This window comes from Bemisia tabaci, chromosome 2 (assembly GCF_918797505.1).
Source record: "Bemisia tabaci chromosome 2, PGI_BMITA_v3".
NCBI classification, from domain to species: Eukaryota; Metazoa; Arthropoda; class Insecta; order Hemiptera; family Aleyrodidae; genus Bemisia; species Bemisia tabaci.
The window spans coordinates 37,522,091-37,548,073 of record NC_092794.1 but is presented as its reverse complement, the minus strand read 5'-3'; the positions used below and the strand labels follow the sequence as shown (position 1 = coordinate 37,548,073).

Here is a 25,983-nt window from a genome sequence, read left to right as displayed (position 1 = left end):
TCTTCTCTCTTCTCCGACGGCGTAATCTTCATCTTCTTCAGGATGTTATTACATTCTCTCGTTATCAGCTGTGTCACCTCCTCCGCAGTCCTCTTCTCTTTGCTAGTGTAAGTGTTCTGTAACCTAAAAGTCTCCTGGAGAGCCTTCTTATCCTCTTCCCCTCTAATTTTCCATTTCCTGATTTGAAAAGGTTTAATCGGGTTGGAATTTTCTCCCAGTGTGCACAAGATTGCTTGGTGGTCGCTCGCAGTGTTCATATCAGTAACCACTTCCCATCTCTTTACAGAGCTCGTTTGCTTTCCTGACGTGATCGTTAGGTCAACAATGGAGGTACCTCCCCCAGGGGCCAGAAAGGTGGGCGTAGAGCCGGTATTTTGGATGATCAAGTTGTTTGTCTCGACCCACTCTTCCAAAATCAGTCCTCTGTTGTTGCATTCTTTATCTCCCCACGTCTCAGATCTGGCATTCAGATCCCCTTTGATCAGGAAACGTTCATTAGCCGTGGGGAACTCCCGGGCCAGTTCTTGGAGAACCCTGTTATATTCCTTGTCAGTTAGGCTCGGAGGGAAGTAACAACCAAAAATCGTTATTCTGCGAAAATCCATTCTGACAAAGCCATTGAAGGATGAGCTCCTCATACATTGACCTAATTTAGTGTCGCAGATTCTCATTGCCAGTCTTTTCTCTTTGTCTCGAGTCCACAGCTTGTTGTTCGTTTTAAATTCGTTTGCTTCTGATAGCACAAGTACTGAAATTCCTCTTTTCCTTGCTTCTCTGTTTACCAGGTCATGAGACAATTTACATCCGTTTTTATTATTTGCCGCCATTATCAGAATATCTTTGTTATGCGCCTCCTTGCAGTTGTTTAGGTTGATTTGTAATCCTTTATTGACTCTCGTTCTCGTTGTTGCAGTCACCTTGCCTGATACTGTCCGTTTCCTAGGGGCTCGCTCCACCGTCTCCCTCGTATCCGTTGAAGACGATGGCCTCCCCCTGGCCGAGCACTCCCGATTTCCATGTCGGTCCGTGGGTGTCATTTCAAAACGAGGTTGCTTTCGGACCCACTTGTCGAGTAGCGTTTGTCTGTCCATCATTGTTGTTGCTGTTTCCCGTTTTCGATCTCCATATTCTGCACCTGGCAGTCACGCGCGTTGTGGCCTTCTTTCTTGCATTTTCTGCAGCACTTGCTGTAGTCGACCGCGCTATTACACTGATACTGGATATGCCCCGCTTCGTGGCACCTGTAGCAGACGTTTGACTCTTGGTACTCCCTCACGGGACATGTCGCGAAGCAGATTCTGACGGATCCACTATTGAGGACCTCTCTGCTTTTGGCGTTGTACTTCACCCCGATAAACGCAATCCCGGCTGCGTTCGCTGGTATCCGGACGTTGACCACATCGAGCCCGGCAACCTTCAACTCCTCCGTGAGGTCATCCTCCGTGAGGCTGTTATCCAGCCGCCGCACCACCAGCCTTAAAATGGGCTCCCTGGCTACCGCTTTTGAAGGGACTTTCCTTTCTATCGCCTTCTGAAGTCGCTCAGCTCCGATGGCGGTTTCTACCTCAATCTTCATTCTTCCGTCCCTCGTCACCCCTGCGTCCACGATGAGGTGTGCAAGGTCGCCTACCGTCTCCCGGACGAAACGGTTCATCTCCCCGGCCGATCTGCCATCCGTTTGGATAAGGTCGACGGGTCGTTTCGGTTTATTCGCCGGTTTTCTTGCTTTGCCTCCACCTGGGGCTCCCAATGCCGGAAAGTCACCGTCAGTGAAGGCCACAGTATGTATCGTCTGATGTTCTGCCTGCGCGGAAGGTTGCTCCCATCTTCTGCGAGATTGCTGCGATTGTTGCTGCGGCTGTTGTATCCTCGAGGGTAATCTCCTTGGAGCGGCTGTAGGAACTTCCTGTGAAGTTTTGTGCTGCTGCTGCGGTTGCGTGTCAGTTGTGTTCTTAAGTCCATCCGAAGTTCGGTTTTCCCCCGTCGACTTTCTTCTACGGCCGGAGTACCAAACCCGATTATCATTCTTAGTTCTCCTGCTATGTAGCTCCACCCACTTTCTCACAACGGAATTCATTGCTCTCGTCCTAGTGCAGAACGTAAACTGAGCGTCGGGTGCATCTAGGGTCGCTCGTTTTAGTGCTAGAGCCAGATTCTTCGCGTTCACAAACTCATCTTCCGCCGCTTCGTAATTTACAACGTAGAACACAGTGTCCATCTCCTTTTGCTGACCCCCGACGGTAAGGATTTCACGATTGACCACTTTCGCGAAGTTGCCCGACTCCACCGTGTCTTCTTTCAGAACGTTCTTCACCGTCTTTGGTAAATCAAGCTGCAAAAGCTGGTTGATTATTTCTTTATCACCGGGGGACTTAATCAGTATAAGGTTCCCGATTTCTTCCGACGGTGAATCTCCTACCACCACTCCCGTCTTCATGAAGGCTTCGGCGGGCCATGGCTGTATCATCCACGCGGGCCACTCCTCTTCTGCTACTCCAGCATCAAGCCCCAGCTGAATTTCTTCCGGTGTTAACTTTCTTCTTGAGAGTGCCGCTATTTGCTCCCTTAGTTCGGCGATCTGCATGTCCTTCTCCTCGAGCCTGGCCTCCAGGCCAACCTTCTCCTCCGCCGCCGTTTGAAATACCTCGTCCAAGTGGTTCAGGACAATTCCTAACCTCTTCCATTTCCTTAACCCCGATTCGATTTCCTCTCTTAACCCTGTAGCTGCACGATGTTGATCCTCCCTGAGGGTTCCCTCCAGTTGGCTCATTAACTGCGTGAAACTGCTCTGTATTTTAGGGAACTGATTTCCCAGTTCGTCGCGGTCCCTGGTGAACGTAGCATACATTTCATCCGCTTCCGCTCCGATGCCTCCTGCCGAATCGTTCCTTCTGCGTTTCGGTGAGGAAGAAGTGGCGGGGCTCGACTCCGCATAGAGGCGCACCCTGGCCGGATGGCGTGCGCCCGGGCGGCCAATTCCCGTCAAGTTGGCTGCCGGTAGGCTCGGGTTGGTCCTCGTGACGGTCTCGTCTTTCCTTCCTGCCGGATCCTCACCATCGGCCCCACCGCAGTGCAATCTCATGAGGGGCTCTCCCTTTGGTCCTTCATGGATGGCCACGGGATGGGGGAAGACTTGCAGTCAAGCGCGCGGCCTACCCAGCGCAGCTGCGCGTCCTCCGCGTCTCGCATCAGTCTCCATGTCTCCTCTGGTGCGCCATCGAGGCCGTAACGCTGACTCATCAGCTTGGACACCGAAGACAGGGGCATCCAGAGCCGTGTCGCGTCCCCAACGTCGTCGACCGCGAGATAAAGTTCCGTTCCGTCCAACACCAGAGACCTCCTAAGATCCCCCCCTGTGGGGTGGAAAGTCTCCACTTTCCTCTCCGGGGGAGTGGCGGGGGTCCTAACGATTTCCGGGGTGGCCTGCTTCCCCAATGTGGAGTAGTCTTCTGCGTTAGGGTATATAACCCTCAATCCAGAGGGTGTCCTTCTTGCCTTTAGATTTACTCGAGGGGCTGCAACTGGGGGCATTTCCACCGATGTGGGTGAATCATCCTCCAGCTCCAATTTCAAATCCGGGTACAGTCTATCATTCACCCTGCTGTTTCCACCTGGTTTTTTCCCTTCGTCCTGTCCTTTTTCCATTGCGTCCCAATAAGACGGCGGTAACAGGGGTGCGGCCGGAGATGGGGGTTCACCCCGTTGCTGACGCGTCTTATATTCCTCGGTTAACTTGGATATCTCAGACTCGGTTACGTCCAGCAGGCTTGCGACCGATGCAGCAGGCGAAAGAGTTGGATCCAGCTTCGTTGGCATTATCGCTCGGAGCTTAAACCAGAGGATGAGCTCCGCTGGTGTCAGGTCCAGCGCCATTTCCATCAGGCCCCTCTCTTCTACATGCGGCTCCAGATTTCCGTCCGCATTCGCTCGCTCGTACATTTTCGGCCTCAGCAGTTTGAGCCACGGGCGAAGGGTCCGTATATCCTCCGTGTACGAGCAGCCACCTTTTACCTTGAGCTTTACAAAGAAGATTCCTTGAGGCTTGATGTTGCCAGCCTTCCTTGCCTCGATTTCCGCGTCCACTCTGGTCGCCATCGGAATCTTCTTAAGATCTGGCTCCAAACCGTACAGCGTCAAGTCTGGAGTCGCAGGTCTTGCCGCATCATCCTCATTACTGCCACATACTTCCGGCACTCTCACACTTTGTTGTACGTTCCTTCTCTCAACGAAGACGATGGAAGTCTCAGGGGCAGGTATGTACCTCCTGTCGTCGTTCCAGCTTCTGTGGGTCCCTTGCTTGCTGACGGCAGTGAAGGGTCTTCGCCTGCTGTCACCAAAAAGCAAGCCGGCTGCCCCGAGAAAACCTTCTAACTCCCCACGGATCTGACGGCGTGAGTCGCTATGGGCCCTTGCCCTGAAGGGTGCCATCTGCTCGTGTACCCTCCCTCTGGTGGCTAGAGTGAGGCCTTCAGCCGCGGCGGCTGCAATAGCCCTCTCATCATCTAGGAAGGCCTGCATATTTTGCCCTCTGGCCGTTCCATATAATACTCCGGAGCTCTGCGTTCCGGTGAGGTAGCTACCGCTACCGTTGTTAGCCGCCACCATAGTCGAGTTGGCGAAATTTGGACAACCACCTATCCCTGTAATGAAGTTCGCCGAGTTCAATGATGCGGTGTCACTCCCGGCGTTCACACTATGATACATCGTCGCATTATTACCGTTGGCCGCTCCGGAGTCGCAGCTTCTGTATGTAGTCTCGTCTGCAGGGGGAGGAGGGGGTGGGTGGGCATGCGGGGGTTGGGGGGGTTGAGGGTTGCCCCCCCTGCTTCCTCTCATGGCTTAGACCCGCACTCTACACTCACTTTCTGCTACGCTTTTCTTTCTCTCCGCGCGTTAAGTCCAAATTCGCGGGTGAAATTTGAATTTCGGAAATTCGAATTTCCCGCCGAAAAAGTTCGAAAAATTAAAAAACCTATTCTTATCACTTTTTGTCTGATTGATCTGAAATTTGGCAAAGGTGTGCCCCTGTGTAAAGGCCTAGATACACACGACGATTAATCGCCGCGATTGGGTTGGTTCGGGTCGCATCGCTCAACGCAATACAATCAACAGAGACCATCAGTGCGATTACGTATACACCTAGCGATTAATCGCCGCGATCAGCGCTGATTGTTTATGTTATTACAACCTTTCCTGACTTCCCTTACTTCTGCAGCATATGGTATCTCTGATATTCTTAATTTTCTTCCTGAGAGCAATAGAAATTGTTACATCTTTACAAAAATGAAAAATTATAACAAGAAATTTCATGAGGAAATTTCCAGAAATTTCCCAGAAATTTCATATAACACTCAGAATGCAGGATTAAACCCTAGAAACTTATGAATCTCCTTAATTCCCTTTATACACACGTGGTAAACTGTGAAAGGGAACTTTAGAAATGCCCAGAAAGTTGAGTAAAACAGCAAAAACATAATTTTGAATTTTTTTCTCAAATCTTGGTTAAACACACAGCCGTACCGGTTGAACACCAAAATAAATTTTACGGATAAAGTAAGACGTTAGCTTTCATATTTGGAACATAACAAAGTTCTCAATTATAAAGAATCCTAGTTCCCCCTAATAGTCTATCCTTTTTTGGTACAAAAGCGAGGGAGGGATCTGAAACTATCCTTGAAACAATTTAAATGATTTTTCAGAAACTAACAGTTTCCTTCGCTAACGTATTTCTTTTTTTAAATAGGAAATATTTTATAAATAAGTAGCTCCAATTGGTCTAATTGACGAATACCGTTCTCTTTAAAAATAAAAACAAATTCTGTTTGAAAAAACAAGCATTTTTGACATTTTGTCGGTCGAAAGAAATTTCATGGGGAAAAAAGAAATTTCACGAAATTTCATTCGATGAAATTTCTTTTAGCAACTCTGTGCGAGAACCACGAAGACAGAAGAACGTAAACAAAAACACATGTAGACCACATGTACTGGTGGATTTCGCATCCATCAAGAATAAACAGGACTCAACAAATGCATCTACTCTTATCCCAAAAAGTAGGATTGAATCCTACTTTGAATTCAATCGCGGCGATTGGAGAAATTCCGAGAATTTCACTCGCCCGTCGCGGCGATTGACCAATCGCGGCGATTAATCGCCGTGTGTATCTAGGCCTTTAGATCAGGAAGAATCAGTCCCCTCCGGTGGGCTCCTGACAAAATTGCACCCTGTTGGGGCCTTTAAAGTTTTGGCGGGAAATTTGGAAATTTCAAATTTTCCCGCTTAACAGCTCGCACCGTTGACCCGGTCCCGCCTTGCATACACGCACTATGCACTTTATCTACCGTGTGCGTCACTCGGGTACAGTCACACTGAAGAGCCAACGCGGCTACGTGGAGATGCCACCATATGGTGCTTCACCGTTAATTAATGTCACAAACTTTTTTCATTAAAAAATAAGCGAATATGAGAACAGAAAGTGATGTAAAATACTTAAAATGAAAACACTATAAACCTACTACACGAAATTAGACACAAATAAAGCAGTTTCTCACCAATTCGTCCAACGCGAAATATTGTGAGACGGCCAAAGACACACACCGTGATAAAATGAAATAAAACGTCGCACGAAAACGAAAATAGCAATCCGTACCTATTAAAGGCCAGTATTTTGCTTCGGGAATCGATTGAGTCCTAGAAACAATTTCTTCAAGCAGCTTTTTCACCAACTTTACACACTTTTCGTGGAGCTCCGCTTAGCGTGACTGTCTCCAGTGACTATCCAAACGGCTCTCAAAAAAAAAAAAGAGAGTTGGGTCTGGCAAAGGACAAGATGTTTATTAAGGCAAGAAGACTAAGAGATAAGAACAAATCAGTCAAACGCATTAGAGATCCATAGCAGGAAGTCCGATTCAGCAATAATTTTGTTGGAAATGAGAATGCTTTCAGACGTGACCAAACAATTGCAGCGTAATGTTGCGAGATTGTATCAACAACTTTTATTGAAATTCATAGACTGAACGGCCTCTTTTGGATCCAAGGTTGAATCCTGACTTTTTGTGAGGAAGGTGCAGTCATTTTAATGATCTTTTCATTAACCCTTGAATGCTGAAGCCGGGTCAAATCGACCCAAGGTCTCCTAACTTTTCTGCCCCGCAGATTGTATGGGGCCGGTTCACGCGAGCTTTAGATGTTGGTCTGCAAATCATTCCAAAAAAGAATCCTACATGGACCTGAAGAAAAAAATCGAGTATCAACACAGCCAAAGACAGGAGAGACGTATTCGGGCCTCTTTTTTAACTTTTCTCCCGAACCTGAGCGACACCTCAGTGGCAGCATATAGCGGAGCATTGCGAGTTCACGCCTCGGGCCACAGCGCCTTCAATTTTGCAGATGCAACACGGGCATCCATCAAGCACGAATAGCCGTATCTCTACGCTGACGTCAACGCAAATCCTTTCCCTTGCTCTATTTCCATATTGTGTTGGTTTCGTTTGTCTCACCTGTAGTGGTGCACCGAAGGTAGGAAAAACGTAAACCGGCCTCATTTTTTAACTTTTCTCCGGGATCTGACTAACAGCATAGAGCAGAGCATTGCGAATTCACACCTCACGCCATCGCGCCCTAAATTTTTCATGTGCAATATGGACATCCATCTAGCGTGAATAGTTGTATTGCGTTTAGATGTCTCTTATTTTTGATATTATGTGATATATATGATATATGATATAGCATTATATTTATGAGTAAAGGTCAAGGTTTGGTCATAATTTTTTTTTCCTTTTATTAAGTCATCCGTTACAGGGGCGCGTACTCGGCGCGTCGCACAGAGGGCCAGGAATCGAATATAGCCGGACAAAAGTCCATTTTGGCTTATCTGTAAAATTTGAAAATAGACACCACTGAGTGATAAGGTATATCATGGAGTACCTGTACATCACTGGGTTTGGGTCTTATCACTAATAAGACTGCAATGCCAAGATTTTCTCGAGCGCGAGTTGTGTGTTCATTTATCCTCTATGCTGGCTTGATTCAACGCTCATCCAAAAGGTTATGTTCCACAAACCTTCAAGTGTTTCCCATCATGGACTGGTTTTCACTTTACTTTAAGGTATTTATATCAATTTTGTGCATTATATAGTCTCGCACACACAATTAAAAACTGGGTATGAGATTGCCACAATTTTTAGGTTTAAAGTGGCCTGCAATTTTCTGGAAAGTCACAGACCTGTACCATGTGGTTCAGTACATCCTAAACATCTTAATTTTCATTGGTTCATTTGCAACTTCTTGCAAGTCCGTGAGTTATGAATTTTTTTGCAACGCAAGATCGAGGATTTTCTGATAATTTCTCATATTAGATCCCTCATGTGCCAGGCATTGGCAATCCTGCATGTTGGCAACAATGCTTTTTCTCAATTTAAATACGCTAACGAAAATCGATTCTAGGCTAGGATTTTCGATGTATATCAACTCTATCGTAGATGTGTTCATATGGATGTAAGGCAGTGTTGCCAAATTGCAAGCATGCCGCATAATGGCGCTATCCTATGCTAATCTATTTACTGTTATTTTAGATGTGGGTCATTCCACGTCAACGCAACCAAGCTCGGAACCCGACCCCCTCCGATTTGGCTGAAAATTGGTAAACGGGGTCTTTACATCATTCTAAGAAACTATTTTGAAGGGTTTTCCCATCCGACGCCCCGCACTGTGGGCCAGATCGTGTCCGTAACGGCGCGAAATGCAATTTTTCGACATTTTTTTTCCTCAGCAAAGCCATCTTAATCGATGCTCAGATACCTACTGATAACGGAATTACATGGGAATATCTAAAATAATCATTATATCTGCGGTTTTCACGTAGATAGATATGCAGCATGTGGAATGTGATGAACCCAGATTTCTGTAACCTGAGGCGCGCGTCGTATACTCACTTATTTCACAGTGCACTTGTGAACCTCACACCATTATATGCATCTGACTGGTAAACTCCATTGCATGACGAGTATTTTCGCTTTTGCAGATCCCAAAAATATTGATTTTTAGCTGCAGGGCATGAGATCAAAGTTGCCCGAAAAATAAGCCTTAAAAAATGAATTTTTCAGAATATTGTAGACTGGGAGAGGGTCATTGCGGTTCGTTGCGCGGTTCTCTTTGGTATTTTTAGAAAGCATATATCCTAGAGATACCATATACCAAAGCACAAACGGTACAAACCGGTACAACCATATTTTTCGGATGCTTCTTTGAGGTGACCTCCCATTTCCGCGAAAATCAGATAAAGAGGTTTTAAGGAACCACGGTGCACAGTAAAGCGGTCAATGAAATATTTCAATACAAATTCATGTTTTAAGGGTTTTTAAGGTTTCTAATAGCATTTCTCTAGACTTCAATCATACGATATTACATTACTTTAAGTCCAACAGTGAAATTGAAATTTCATCAGTTATATTGGTGTCAGCGACGGTCAACTCACTCTAAACTTAGGTGCCATGTGATGATAGAATTTTCATATTCATTGCCAATTTGGTTTAAAACCAGTCCTATTTGGGCTGAATGCGTGAACGGATGTAAAAAAATTATTATTATTTACTAGGCTCAAGAAAATGAATGACCCTAACACATTTTTGACTGTCTGATTTTGGTCGGCCTCCCCCTCCCCCTCCTTCCTCCGTAAAGTATCGAAAGAGCGAGAAATGCTATTAGAAACCTGAAAAACCCTTAAAACATGAATTTGTATTGAAATATTTCATTGGCCGCTTTACTGTGCACCGTGGTTCCTTAAAACCTCTTTATCTGATTTTCGCGGAAATTGGAGGTCACCTCAAAGAAGCATCCGAAAAATATGGTTGTACCGGTTTGTACCGTTTGTGCTTTGGTATATGGTATCTCTAGGATATATGCTTTCTAAAAATACCAAAGAGAACCGCGCAACGAACCGCAATGACCCTCTCCCAGTCTACAATATTCTGAAAAATTCATTTTTTAAGGCTTATTTTTCGGGCAACTTTGATCTCATGCCCTGCAGCTAAAAATCAATATTTTTGGGATCTGCAAAAGCGAAAATATTTTCCTTTCAACAGAATTACAAGGTTAGATGCTAATATTACATTTTTCTGTTCGATGATTGTGTTTTTCCCCCATTTTATAAGAGCACGAGATCCTTTTTTTTAACGAGCAATTTCTCCAGCTTTCGACGTCCAAAACCTACATTTAAACATTTTTGCCGGCTTTTTTGACACAAGATTTGGAAAGAACAGATCAAATTACCCTAGGAATCATTATGTTTTGAACGATAAGTCTGATCTAGCGGGAATTATCAATTAAGCGCCGCTACGGACACACTCTGGCCCACCGTGCCCCGTTCGCGAGATATCGACCCCCAAAGATGGGGTGAATTTTAGCGATATTCAAAAAAGCCCGTTTTAGCGATTCTCATTTTCTGGACTTCATTCTCTTTGACTCTCTGTAGCGAGACTCTGTATCAATCGATCATACTTTGAAAGAGTGTTTCTAGACCAATTTTTCATGTAGATTTTGAATATGCCATCAAAATTGAGCTAAAAATTATTTAAATGGCCGTAATTTAGAGTTTTTTTAAAATTTACGATTTTTTCGCCATTCAATGTTCAAACTGCATTATCTAAAAAACAGTCCCTCCGATTTTCGATTTTTTTTTTATATTTCAAGCTTAGGATATATACTTTTGGTTAATATACTTTTTTCAATTGCCATCGGACGGTTAAGGGCCTAAAAAAATTCAAATAGGCCAAAAAAGGCCAAAAATTGGTAAAAAAGGACGATTTTTCACACGTTAATCCAAATATTTAGATAATGAACTCTTCAATTATCGATATTTTTTCCCACTTTACCCTCTGACGTGTATAAAAACGGACTATCAACGCTTTCCATACATGCACCGATCGATTAACGGCCTGATGTAAACTGGGAACCGACCGAAAATCCTCGAAATTGACGCAAAAAGACGATTTTTCACACCGTAACCGATGCATTCCATGGATTGTAACTGCAAATTCCAATTTTCTCTCTCCATTTCAACCTTAAGGTGTATACTTTCGAGTAATGAACCCTTACTAACGCGCATCGATGGGGCACGGATCCAAACGGAAATGAAAACCGGCCGGAATTGCTCAAAAATGACGGGAAAAGGCGATTTATTGCATAGTCAGGGGAGCATGTGTTCGAAAACTACGTCCCGATTGCACGTTTGTGATGCAAGTTTACTCTCTTCATTTTGGTCCCTAGGATGAGAAAATCTTTGGTGGACTATCCGATTTTGATGCCAAGGCCCCAAAAACAAGATGGCGGCCAAAACGGAGGCTGAAATTGAAATGTTGGTGAAACGGCCCAAAACGTCAAGAGAGGTGTCGATCCTCATGTTTTTTGGATCGTAGATTCCAGAAAAATTGTCATACAGACCCATCGACCCACGGAAATGCCCAAAATCCAAGATGGCGGCCGATTTTGGCTCTTTAGTGGCTAAAACGTCAAATGCGGAGCAAAGAGAGGAGTAAACACTTTAGATATCTGTTTTCGAAGTCACAGATTCAAAAAAAAATAGGAGAAAAAAACATTTCATGCCATATGGTGCTGATTTGGACCAAGCAAAGGCCGAACTCGGCAGTCATTTTGATTAGAGTGTTCAGGAACAGGAACACTCTAATCGAAATCATTTTCCGGGTCAATTTCTGTAATTAGCATTATTGGTTTTTTTAGGACCGGTACCCCTGCAGAATATGGGTAAAGTTCTCAAATACGCAATAAAACTATTTCGATGTGTTTTGAGCCACTTAATCTGAAAATTGCGTTTATTCTTCCCGATCACCCCTCGGTTTTCCGAACAACTAACCAGGATAATGATAATTTTTTCGGGCGGAATCGGCTTTTCCAGAGAATTGTAGGGTGATGGAAAGGAACGGAGGTTTCCGGATTCAGTCCCTGAAAATACGTAGGAATTACCTTATCTCATCCGGGAGACATGGTTGTAATTTTTTTGCTTGTTAAACAGTGCTATTGCCGGGGAGTACCTGATACTCCCAATTTCGATAATAATTAATATACGTATTACACTTACACACAAAGCCGCTTTTATAGCGCTCTCTGGCGCTCTGCGACACCTAGCCGCCAAAGTTTCCGATCCTCCTAAGGCCTTTCAGGGAGTTCACATACCCTCATTTTTTCTAAAACCCTATGTCGCCACCCTCTCACTGGGTATCCCCTATGTCTCCTCCTAGGAGACACCCAATTAAGCATCTTTTACGGAAGTCCTTCGTCCGTCATTCTATTGACATGGCCATACCAGTCAAGCTGTCTGATCATGCTGTCGAATACGATGTCATTTTCGACTCCCATGATCTGACGCACTCTTTCATTGCGGACCCGATCGCGTCTAAAAATTCCTACAGCGACCTCCTCCAGAAATCCATTTCCGTTGCTCTTAGCATCCCCTGTGTCCGTTCCTTCAGCTGCCAAACTTCACTGTCATATGTAAGAATACTTTTGTCTTCAACGTTGTAAATTTTCCTCTTGTTCTCTTTGGAAATCTGCGGATCCCAAAGGATTCCATTGAATGTAGCTGTAGCCTTCCTTGCTAGGATGTTTCTTTCCTTGATCCCTTTATCCGTTCTTCCATCGTGGGTCAACGGAACCCCCAAGGACCTATAGTGCGCCTTTGATCTGCTGCCCATCCTCCAACCCAATGCTTTGCTGATCACCAATAGTTTTATTGCGTATTTGAGAACTTTACCCATATTCTGCAGGGGTACCGGTCCTAAAAAAACCAATAATGCTAATTACAGAAATTGACCCGGAAAATGATTTCGTTAAGAGTGTTCCTGTTTCCGTAAATTTTAAAAAAACTCTAAATTACGGCCATTTAAATAAATTTAGCTCAATTTTGGTGGCATATTCAAAATCTACATAAAAAATTGGTGTAGAAACACTCTTTCAAAGTATGATCGATTGATACAGAGTCTCGCTACAGAGAGTCAAAGAGAATGAAGTCCAGAAAATGAGAATCGCTAAAACGGGCTTTTTTGAATATCGCTAAAATTCACCCCATCTTTGGGGGTCGATATCTCGCGAACGGGGCGTCGGATGGGAAAACCCTTCAAATTAGTTTCTTAGAATGATGTAAAGACCCCGTTTACCAATTTTCAGCCAAATCGGAGGGGGTCGGGTTCCGAGCTTGGTTGCGTTGACGTGGAATGACCCAGGTCCAAACCATAGAGTACAATAGAGTCACAATGTACTGGAGCGCCAATGAAGTCAATCCCAGGGTTGCCAGCGACCGGGAAAACCGGAAAAAGTCAGGGGAAAAAATCAACCGGGGAAAGTCAGGTAATTTCGGTGTTGGTCAGGGATTTTTCTGATTTTTCGTGGAATTAGGCGCGGGCAGTCTCGGGCTCGCGTTGTGGGATCAACTGACTACTGCGTTCGATTGCGGAGGATGGTGGCGCTCTCGCTCGGCTTCGCGAGGAACTACCGGCATTCCGACATTCCGACCATCGCGTCGCGTCGGACCTGCGCGCGCGTGTGAGGGTGTGTGTGTGCGCGTGTGTTTACGTTTGTTTACATAACCTCTCCATTGCAGTTTTTCAGGATCTCTATCAACAATTTATTTTTTTGTAAGAAAGTCACTTAGTCATTTTACTTAAAATTTTTGTTAACAATATTATTAAATTATAAAGCACATTCAGTAAATTTATCTTCATGCCACTAGCATTTCTTTGCCTTGAAAGGGATGGAATGCCAAAGGAAATTCTAAATCACTGATTCTGAAAAGTGTCCTTCCTGCACCTTAATCCTTCATTGCTGCTCGTGATAATTGGAAAACATCTTCTGAAACCTCAAAGTCCAATCTTAAGCGCCAAAAATATTTTCTGAAATACACCCTAACCAAGCAGTTTTCTGTACCTAGCCCTTGCGTTGCAAATGTGCATGTTAACTAACTGCTAAAAATTTAAATAGTCGAAAATAGCTCTCATTTTCACTTTAACAGACTGCGTCAGATCCATACTTAAAAGTTAGGGAAAAATATTGGAAAGTCAGGGAAAAGTCAGGGAATGGAAAAAAATAATTTGGCTGGCAACCCTGCAATCCATTAACGGGCCTTTCCGAGCCGCCTGTGCTCCGAAAAGTGTTAACCAAGTGTGAACCCAACGGCACTTATCACCATTGTGGCTTATGGAGAAATCAAGAACTGCTTGTGTTTTTTCGACATTTTTAATTCAATCATCATTAACTTTTGCTCATTTTGCTGCAAACAGGTAGTTAAAGCCATAGTGAATCCATTAATGTATCATACTCTTGAATAATATTCCAAAAGGGACGTAAATTGAGACATAAACCAAGTGTGAACCGACCAGCATTTCTTATCACGGCGGCTTATGGGAAAAGCAACGACTGCTCGTGTTTTTCGACATTTTTTAAGTCAATCGATATTAATTTGTGCGAATTTTGCTAAAAATATATGGTCAAAGCCATAATGAATCCATTCATGTAAGTTACTCCTGGATTTAATTCATGCAGGGATTTAAGAGCCATGCACAAAGTGGCCCATTTTTGGGCCCTCGAAATTGGGGTCGAAGTGAGGTTTTTTTTCATCCTTAGGGTGACCCTTTACACATACTAAAATTTCAGATTGAGTATACGCACCGTTTTCGAGTTATGGGGGGGCAAAGTCCCCGATTTTCACCCATTTTTGCATGTGTTTTAATGTCGAACTCCGGCTGTTACGAGGTACCAGATCTAGATATTGAAGCGCGGTTTGCGGGGATTTGTTCTGCTATTCCTGTAGTATTTTTCCACATCTTTCACAAAGCCCCAAATGGTTTTTCGAGGGGCGGGGAGGGGGGCTTTATTCATACTATCATGACAGTTAGCGCATCTTACTGACTTTACTTTGTTCTCTTCTCTCCACGCCGCGGTCACGATGGTATTTTCTGTTGAGGATTTTTCTTCTTCTTCACATTTTACCATTTTTCATGTCCTCCCCCTCTTTTCCCTTTTTTACTCCCTCCCCCGCAATCCAAACACTTCCTCTCAAGTGCTTCTTCCTGTAAGGCAGATATGACGGGGTCATAAATGGGGGATTATTTTCCTTTCATTACGATTGATAAACTTTGACCCAACTTACTTCTCCCTTACAGGGCCCTCCTTACCCCTGTATTATCCCCTCCCCCCCTGCCCGATCCACTTTACTTGAAGTATTTTCCTCCCTCCGCAGCAGAAGTGACGATTTTTCCTATGAAGAATTGTTTCTTATTCATATTTTTCACGTTTCTCTTTCCACTTCTATGTTTGATTTATTTTTTCCAAGGTGCATTCTCTTCCACTTTCTCTTCGCATGACCATATTACTCCCACAAAAAAGTAGTAAAAAGTAGAAGAAAAGTGAAAAGTAAAGAGAACAAGGCAAAAGAGGGACAAACAAGAGGGGAAGGGGAAGAGGAAGAAGAGGGGGAATAATGGAGAAGAGTAGGAGGGTGGCTCCCATGTATTCAGTATTTCAGTACCTAAACATAAGTAAAATATCATTTGCCAGAAACATCGTCATTTCTGCTGCGGAGGGAGCAATATTCTTCGGAGCGGAGCGCGCCGTGAAGCGGGCAGGGGGGGAGGGGATAATACAGGGGTAAGGAGGACCCTGTAAGGGAGAAGTAAGTTGGGTCAAAGTTTATCAATCGTAATGAAAGGAAAATAATCCCCCATTTATGACCCCGTCATATCTGCCTTACAGGAAGAAGCACTTGAGAGGAAGTGTTTGGATTGCGGGGGAGGGAGTAAAAAAGGGAAAAGAGGGGGAGGACATGAAAAATGGTAAAATGTGAAGAAGAAGAAAAATCCTCAACAGAAAATACCATCGTGACCGCGGCGTGGAGAGAAGAGAACAAAGTAAAGTCAGTAAGATGCGCTAACTGTCATGATAGTATGAATAAAGCCCCCCTCCCCGCCCCTCGAAAAACCATTTGGGGCTTTGTGAAAGATGTGGAAAAATACTACAGGAATAGCAGAACAAATCCCCGCAAACCGCGCTTCAATATCTAGATCTGGTACCTCGTAACAGCCGGAGTTCGACATTAAAACACATGCAAAAATGGGTGAAAATCGGGGACTTTGCCCCCCCATAACTCGAAAACGGTGCGTATACTCAATCTGAAATTTTAGTATGTGTAAAGGGTCACCCTAAGGATGAAAAAAAACCTCACTTCGACCCCAATTTCGAGGGCCCAGAAATGGGCCGTTTTTGGCCCTTTTTGTGCATGGCTCTTTCTGACTTATACAAAGTGTGAACCAACCGGCATTTCTAACACGGTGGCTTATGGAGAAATCAACAACTGCTTGTGTTTTTTCGACTTTTGTAGATTCCATCTATATTAATTTTTGCAAATTTTGCCATAATCAGATATTCAAAGCCATAATGAATCCATTAACGATGTTAACCCTGGATAATATTCATATATGGACTCAATGTCAAACTTACTACCGGCTGGTTCAATGTGTGTGGACCTAGCCGACGAACGGAGCTGAGTCGGGAGTGGGGAGCGCTGAGCGAGAGTCTCTGCATATGCGTCATCGCTAGTCGCCGCACACTAGTCTCCGGAGAACTGGACAGAACAGCCTCGAAAAGTGACTTCATCGGCGGTCCTGTCTATTGTACTCTATGTTTCCGAGCCGCTTGTGCTCCGAAAAGTGTGAACCAAGTGTGAACCGAACGGCACTTATTATCACGGTGCCTTATGGAGAAATCAAGAACTGCTGGTGATACGTCAAAATGTCCAACAAGCAAGAATGCCCAGAGTTGAGAATGTCCCTATTTTACAGATGTCCAAGTATCTGAAATGTCCAATACTGGTTCTTTGGCCAAACACAAAAATGCCCAAAAGTCCATTTATTTTTGTTTCTAGATATTCTTCATTCTTGATCACTTTCCTCATTATTCTCGTCTTCGGGCTCGTTGGAAACTCGAATGTAATAGGCAATGCCCCTTAGGTACCGTGGAATGTCGCCTTCATCTTTGAATTCTTGATAGCGTTGGACGCGCTGTAGGATTCTCTCCTGATTTCTTTTCGACTTCTTTGAAATTTGTTGTTTGATCCGCGTATGACCCAAGTCGAGCTGTTGGCAGAGCTGTTCTGTATCCCTTTGATCTTTCTGCATATATTCTATAAATTTCCAAATATTAAGATGATGGGATTTCACCTTTCACCATACCTTTAGCTCATTGAAAACGGTGAGAATTTCATCTAGAGGGACAAATGGTAGTGCCATGAATTGAAGGAGACTGTTTCTAATTTCAGGATTTTCCAGGTCCCTGTAATATTGCACTAATTCCAGCTTTTGAATGTTTTTGAACATAGACTGTTCAAAATGAAACAGACAAGAATGTATTTGTAGAATCATAAAAAAATCACAAATTGAAAAATTTTGCCCCTGTAATTGGTTTTACCGCATTTTTTAACAAACGAAAATTTTACAAAAGCCAAAAAGTTTCACAACTGAGGTTAGTTCAAGAAAAAAAGATTCTCAAATCTTCCCCGTCGTCTCCATGGATTCGAATTTATTTAGTATTCAAGCCGACAATGTCGCCACCTTCTAATTTTTTTGCAAAGGGAATGGACTTTTGGGCATTTTTGTCTTTGGCCAAAAAACCAGTATTGGACATTTAAGATACTTGGACATTTTTACAATATGGACATTCTCAACTCTGGACATTCTTGCTTGTTGGACATTTTTTTTTGGACATTTTGACCTATCACCGAACTGCTTGTGTTTTTTCGAAATTTTTTAATGAATCAGCATTAATTTTTGCAAATTTTGCTTTTAACAGGTAGTCAAAGCCATAGTGAGTCCATTAACGTATCATACTCCTGAATAATATTTAAAAAGGAACGTAATTTAAGACTTAAACCAAGTGTGAACCATAGAGTACAATAGAGTCGCTAAGTACTGGAGCGCCGATGAAGCCAATCCATGAACAGGCGTTTCCGAGCCGCGTGTGCTCCGAAAAGTGTGAACCAAGTGTGAACCCAACGGCATTTTGTAACACGGCGCGGCGGCTTATGGAGAGATCAAGAACTGCTTGTGTTTTTTCGACATTTTATAATTCAATCAGCATTAATTTTTGCAAATTTTGCTATTAAAAGGTAGTCAAAGCCATAATGAATCTATTGATGTATATTACTACTGGATAATATTCATTTTGGGATTTAATTTCTGACTTATACAAAGTGTGAACCAACCGACATTTCTTATCACGGCGGCTTACGGGAAAAGCAACGACTGCCTGTGTTTTTCCGACATTTTTTAATTCAATCGATATTAATTTTTGCAAATTTTGCTATAATTAGATAGTCAAAGCCATAATGAATCCATTGATGTATATTGCTCCTGGAAAATATTCATATAGGGATTTAATTTCTGACTTATACCAAGTGTGAACCAAGCGGCATTTTTTAACCGGCTTATGGAGAAATCAACGACTGCTTGTGTTTTTTCGACTTTTTTAAATTCCATCTATATCAATTTGTGCAAATTTGACTTTAAATAGATATTCAAAGCCATAACGAATCCATGAATGTATATTACTCCTGGATAATATTCATCTATGGACTCAATTTCAGACTTATTACCGGCCTACTTAGCTGGTTCAATGTGTATGGACCTCACTGTAGCGGAGCCGAGTCGGGGAGTGGGGAGCGCTGAGCGCCAGTCTCTGCGCGTGCGTCATCGCTAGTCGCCGCACACTAGTCTCTCGTGTACTGGACAAAACAGCCTCCAAAAGTAGCTTCAACGGCGATCCAGTACATTGCGACTCTATGGTGTGAACCGACCGGCATTTCTTATCACGGCGGCTTACGGGAAAAGCAACGACTGCTTTTGTGTTTTTTCGATATTTTTGAATTCAATCGATGTTAATTTGTGCAAATTTTGCCACAACAAGATAGTCAAAGCCATAATAAATCCATTGATGTATGTTACTCCTGGATAATATTCATATAGGAATTTAATTTCTGACTTATACCAAGTGTGATCCAACCGACAATTTTTAACACGGTGGCTTATGGAGAAATTAACGACTGCTTGTGTTTTTTCGACTTTATTTAATTCCATCGATATTAATTTTTGCAAATTTTGTTTGAAATAGATATTCAAAGCCATAATGATTCCATTAATGTATGTTACTCCTGGATAATATTCATATATGGACTCAATTTCAGACTTATTACCGGCCTACTTACGTGGTTCAATGTGTGTGGACCTGACAGAGACGTTCTGCTGTAGCGGAGCCGAGGCAGGAGTGGGGAGCGCGAGTCGCGCATGCGTCATCGCTAGTCGCCGCACACTAGTCTCCGGAGTACTGGACAAAACAGCCTCCAAAAGTGGCTTCATCGGCGCTCCAGTACATTGCGACTCTGTTGTACTCTATAGTCCAAACAATTCTGGCCCGACTTCTGGGGTTATAATATGTCTGATTCTGAATAAAATTTTAATTTAATGTTCTATTCCAGCTTTGCCTTTCTATCTTCGAATTTCTGGCTAAAGAAGTGCATTCTTCAAAGCAATATTTTCATTGATTCCGCCAAAAAATACGCAACATGCAGACGATTCCTGAATTTTTTGGACTTGTCTGGACGGTTCAAATGGTCAATTTTAAGTAAGAACATACTCAGAAATTGCAGAATTTCTTTGGTTTAATTGCAATTTTGGGCAATTTTCTGAGCAATGAGTATTTTCGTTGGGCGAGAGGCGATTCAATGCTAACTCCGCTGAAAAATACGCGACATGCAGACGACTCCTGAATTTTCTGGACATGTCTGGAGGGTTCAAATGGTCAATTTTAAGTAAGAAGTTACTCTGAAATTGCAGAATTTCTTCGGTTTACTTACAATTATTTGCAATTTTCTGAGCAATGAGTATTTTCGTTGGGAGAGATGCGATTCAATGCTAATTCCGCTTAAAAATAAGCGACATGTATTTTCATATATTTCCCATAGATAAATCATCATTTTTCAATTTTTTTGAATTTTAAACTTAAAAAATGTTGCACAAAGAAAGCAAAATTATAATTTACTCACCAAAATAACCCTCAGACACCAATTTTTTCACACAAAACAAACTCAGGTGCCTCTGAAGATTTGAGTGAAAAATTGCTATGAATTACCCGTTGATGAAGCAATTTTTTTGAATATGTATAATGTCAAAAACTTCAAAATTTCTTAAAAGAAACTCAAAATATGGAATCAGCGACCCAAATTACCCCTTGAAACATACATTCTCTCATATTAGCAAGTTCAGGTGCCTCTGAGGACTTTTGTCCAGCTAAACTCGACTGCTGGCCCTCCGTGCGTCGTGCGAGCTTATCTACCAGTGGCAGGTCGGACTTAAGGCCTGGCCAGACCTGGTTCCTCGAAACAGCCCGTTTTTTTAAGGAGAACCTTGGCTTCCTAAAAGTGTTGGAGAGAAACTATGGTTGTAATTGAGCTCAGCGCTATCAGTTGCATTCACTGGTAAAAAAAAAACCTCTTGGTTCTGAGTCTGGACTCTTGTTTCAAGCGGATTTTGAATTGAATCAATGCAAAATCTGCTTGAGACAAGAGTTTAAGACTCTTAAATCCGGCGACAAGAAACTGCACTCTTAAGTCAATGCACCGCGGCATTGGTCCAAGAGGTTTTTCTTACCAGTTTTGGGATTAAACATAAAATTCCTGACGTTTGTCCAGAAGAATAAGAAGAGAGCTCAATTGCACTCCTATTTTAAGCTAGACAGATAGCTTTGAGTCTAACTGCGTTTCATTTTTTACGATTCGGAAACCGTTTATACTTATTCTGGCAGTAGCTACAAAATATTTGGGAAAATTTAGTTTTAACGCCTAATTTTCAATTTATCGTAGGTAGGTAATCCTTGAATTTTTGTCTCATTTCCGATCTGCAAGGAGCAAAAACCTTGTCGTCGCATTGCAGAGGTGTTAACTATTTAAACGGGGGACCTACATGAGAATTTGTTCAATACCATTTCATCTGTTAGAAGTTGTTAATATTTGTTCTAGTTGTTAAATTCCGTGTCAGGAGACTCATAAAAGGACTTCACTCGAAAATAAATTCCTCGCCTTCTTTCAACGACACCAATAGAAATAGAGGGAGAAAAGAAACAGTCATAAGGAAGTTCTGAAAAATGCGATTATTTTTAGACTTTTTGTGCCCGAATTAGAAACTAAGCTTTTTTCTACCTTTCTATTACCTCTCTTGATTCATTTTTCGGATTGAGGAAAAGGATTTGTCACTTACTTAGCGACTTCACAGCCTTCCTGTCATTTTTCAATTAAAACACAATTCGACGTAATTTTTGTATTTGAGTACTTAAGTATCTATGACAAGCGCAAACGATGATGTTAACTCGTTTACCTGCACTGGGAAAAAAGTCTCTTGGATCCGGAGTCCAGACTCTTAAAAATAAACTCTTATCAATCGGATTCTTGCTTAAAATAAAAGGATATCCGCTTGAATTAGAAGCTGGGCTCTCGATTCAAGGAAAAATCCGATTGAATCAAGAGTATTTTTGTTGTCGAATCTTTTTAGAGTCCGGACTTAAGATTCAAGATACTTTTTTTCCAGCCGAGGGAAAAAATTAAGTAAGACCGAACATTTTGAAATCTAGCAACCGAGAGACATCAATTCCAAGTTCGCTACTCCGCATTGCTGACAGGTGAGAAAAACTATGGGTTAAATGGAAACATTCACCCAACAGCGTCATTTCGGGAGGAGAGGGGTGTGAAAAGTTGATCTACTGAACTAAATGACACTACATTTCCACTCGAATTTGCCAATTGTTACTCCCTTTTATTGACAATCACTAGCTATTTCTGACTGTCATCAATTTTGTTGGATTTTTTTTAATGCGGGGCAAAGGTGAAATTAATAATCTGTCAATGATATTACTACATTAACTTCCCACAGAATTGCAGGAACCATTTATGCAGGAATCTTTCAATAAAATGGAGGAGAATGGGTGGTAAATCGGTCATCAAAAGGCCTTATTCAAAAGTGTCATTTCCAATCTCGCCCTGATCTTCGAAATACTTTCAGGGTCGATAGAGGATACTTCCCAAGTTCAAGACACTGACGATTTTTGAAATCAAACAATTCAGGATAAAGGGGAAGGGGGGGGGGTCAAAGTTAAAACTTCAAACTCACATATCTGAACGGTTTGTTTAAAAAATTGGTCCATTTTGAAAATTTCATCCATTGCTGCACGTTGCCGTAACTCAAATTTTCAATTTCTTACATTTTTAGCTGGAGCAGTACCTTTTTAGGTCACTCCTAGACAAAATCATTCGTCAAAAATGACAAGATCAGGATAAATGATGAATATGTAATGGCTACAGGGGAATCAAAGTTTTCGTTCATAAAAAAATGTATATTTACCTTCAATCTTTCTCTGGGTACGAATAAGAGGGGAAAAAGGATTTAAAAATCACAGGGTACCATTCGAGCTCTTCAAAAAATCCCATTCTAAAAGTCTATCCTAGAGAAACGATTTGAAACAGAGTCATGATTTTTTAAAGTTGATGTAACGAGCGTCAGCTGAGGCTAGTCCTGTAACATTCATTTGTCTCGATATTTTCTTCCTTTTCAATAATTTTCTTAGGGAATGAGGTATTGGGGTATATAAATGCATTTCCTCGCAATTTGTGGTCGATTTTGGGGGCACGGGTGATTTTGGGACTCAACAAACCAGGTCCCAGTGTACGGCATCCACTTTGAAAAATCATTTCTCACCTCTAACTAGTTTCTCTAGGATGAATTTGTGCTTGTTCTAAAGCTTAAACGGTCTACTTTCATCAAACATGTTTTTGTTACTTTTTGTGCAATTCCCTCAACGTCATAGCTGTAAATGTGAAAATTTTAGCCACAGCAACAAGGCAGCAATGGATGAAATTTTCAAAATGGACCATTTTTTTAAACATTGCCTGAAAGCTGGTGGTTTTCTCTTTTGGAGACTAAGATCCTCTCTCTCTGCAACAAACCATTAGCAAGATATGCGAGTTTAAATTTTTTACTTCGACTCCCCTCCCCCTCCTCCCGTGATTGTCCGATTTTAAAAATCGTCAGTGTTTTGGACTCGAAAAGTAATCCTCTATCAACTCTGAGAATATTTCGAAGATCAGGGCAAGGTCGAAAATGGCCGATTTTGAATAAGTTCCTTTCTCCCTTGCTCTGGTTATAAGAACGAGAGGGAAGTGAGGATAGGAATCGATGCGCAATACGTTTTTACAAATCTTGGTTTACATTCCAAAGAGCCAAAAACGTGAATTCTGATGGTGGTTGAGCGAATTTGTTTATGTGTATTTCATGTGTGTCTGCGTCAGTGACTACGTGCTTACAGAGGAACGAGTGCGTTTTCATAAGAGCATTATCAGGCAACGCGCCGTCGCTAAGTAGTGACCAGAGACTGCGGGAAACTAAATTCGTCGATAGTACATGCTCCCGTTTGACTTAATGCGCTAACCGGGATACTGCATTCTGTCAAACTGAGCTATTTGCAGAAAAAAGTATGCTATGCCAGCACTCTCGGCTCACGTTCTATCGATTTTGGTGAAACTAAGTATCAACAGGTACTTTTAGACGGGAAACTCGAATTTTTAGTGCAATTTCCAAAATTCGGAAGTCCAAGAAGGTGGATGTGGCCTAAAATACTATCTCGGCTCTTGTTCAATCGATCTTGGTGAAACTTGGCATCAGGAGGTAAAAAACATCTATACCAGTACCACTCGGCCGTCATCTCACGTGTTTTTCACGAGGGAACTATTTTTTATGTCAATACGATTTATCAAAGGCTTGTCACGAGAAAGCAAAAAGTTGTAGTTTGGACTAAGTATCGCAAAAAATTATATTTTAAATAGATTTATCAATTTTTCGACCACAAAGATAAATTCCCTGACTCCTATTACCATGAACACACGTATAGTACGTGTCACTTCTGTCCTTTAAATCATTTAGAAATTATCGTAGACAAAAACACGGTAAAAACGAAAATGAGATTTTGAAAATTCGAGTCCCTTGTTTTCGACGAAAGCGTTGTCCTACACGGTGCGCCTGAAGTGACTTATTAAGTGTCGTTTTTGACGAAAATAACGTCAAGCAAAATTGCGTGAAAATGAATTAGATTTTATTGCGGAAAAACCGACATGGTGCTCTTTCGAGAGAGACTGATGAACTAAAAACTAACATGGCCGGGCGTGAGTCTGAATCCACTCATCGAGAAGGTGAAGCTCCTGGTTTTGTGTCTCCAGCTGAAAAATACCTTTCCTCACTGATAAAGGTGTTTTATTTCATACTGCTTTCTTTATTCATCTTATTAATTCAATGTTGTTTTATCTCACTTGTGTAGGTATTTTTCAGCCAGAGCACAATCCCAGGGAGTTTCACCTTCTCTTCACATGGTTGCAAATTATCAATTATCCTTTTTGTTATTTTTACTCTAAACAACACGCCCCCTTAAAAATAATAAAAAGGTGCTTAAATCTAACACAATATCCAATAATCAATTTTATTCTTAATTCATTATAGACCTTCATTCTTTGAGAGGAATATTTTTCAACATGTTCTTTACGCAAAATTCATGCTTCTCTTTTGCTAATCCTTTTGTCAGCACATCGGCAACCATGTACTCTGTATTTACGTGCTTTAGTTCTATAATATTCTGATTGAGCACCTCACGGACAAAATGATGCTTGATTTCGATGTGTTTTGACCTCGCCCTGAGCTCAGGATTCGATGCCAACTCAATAGCGCCATTATTGTCGCAAAATAACTTAATCTTTTCATCATAGCACAATTTAACGTTCGGAACTGATCCAAATATTTCCTGATACAGATTACGCAAAAACATACCTTCTTTACTTGACTCAGTTAAGCTCATATATTCGGCTTCAGTTGTGGATTGGGCTATTGTTTTCTGCTTACGGCTCTCCCAAACTATAGGACCCCCACTCAGACTGTAAACATACCCTGTATAAGAGCGTCTGTCCTTTTTGTCTCCTGCCCAGTCTGCATCTACGTAACCTATGAGATTTTTATCTTCGGAATTGTAAACAATTCCTTTATCCATTGTCCCCTTTATGTATCTCAATACTCTCTTAGCCTTCTTCCAAGCTGAAACTGTTGGACAATTATTAAATTGACTCAAGTAACTTATTGCATGTGAGATATCAGGACGAGTACAAACTCCCATGTACATTAAGCTTCCGATTAAATTCTGGTAGGGCACATTCTCCAAAATTTCTTCTTCTATTTCAATCCCCTGTTTTCCTTTGGACTCACTCACTTCTAGGGGAGTTTTCACAGGGTTACATTCTGACATCTTAAATCTTTTGAGTAAAAACAACGCATATTGTTTTTGTGACAATGCTACACAACTCTCATCGTCATTCCAAGAAAATTCTATTCCCAATGCATGTTTAATTCTACCCAAGTCTTTTATCTTAAATTCTAGTCTTAATCTAGTCATTAATGCTTCCTTTTTCTGCATACTATTAAAAATTACCAAGAAATCATCGGCATATAGAGCAATTATCAGAATCGATCCTTCATGAACATCAAAGAAAATACAATTTTCCAATTGTGATTGTTTGAGACCAAAATCAAGCAAAACTGTTGTAATTTTTATGTTCCAACCCCTTGACGCCTGTTTTAAGCCGTACAGCGTTTTTAACAATTTACAAACTTTTCCTTTTTCAACCTCAAAACCTGATGGTTGTTGCATGTAAATTTTCTCTTCAAGCTCTCCATGCAAAAACGCCGTATCTACATCGATATGGTGTATTTTTAATCCCTTTAGCATTGCAATCGCAAACAAGTAACGCAAAGTCCCAATTCTTATCACTGGTGAGTAAGTTTCAAAAAAGTCAACATTTTTTCGTTGACTGTATCCACAGGCAACCAGTCTCGCTTTGTATCTCTCTG

At 42.1% G+C, this 25,983-nt stretch overlaps 1 protein-coding gene across 3 annotated transcripts in view; it reads left to right on the top strand.

The window, feature by feature from the left end:
* The window catches only part of Sara (Smad anchor for receptor activation), a 133,921-nt gene that overhangs the window by 95,212 nt on the left and 12,726 nt on the right, over positions 1-25,983 (top strand). Inside the window, exon 7 of one of the 3 annotated variants that reach the window (XM_072297271.1) lies at positions 19,239-19,523. The exons of 1 other annotated variant lie outside the window; for it this stretch is intronic. The gene's annotated coding sequence lies outside the window, so the exon portion shown is untranslated. Of the gene's footprint in view, positions 1-18,641; positions 19,192-19,238; positions 19,524-25,983 lie in introns of those variants that run through there. One more of the 3 variants, XM_072297272.1, reaches the window with a different exon arrangement.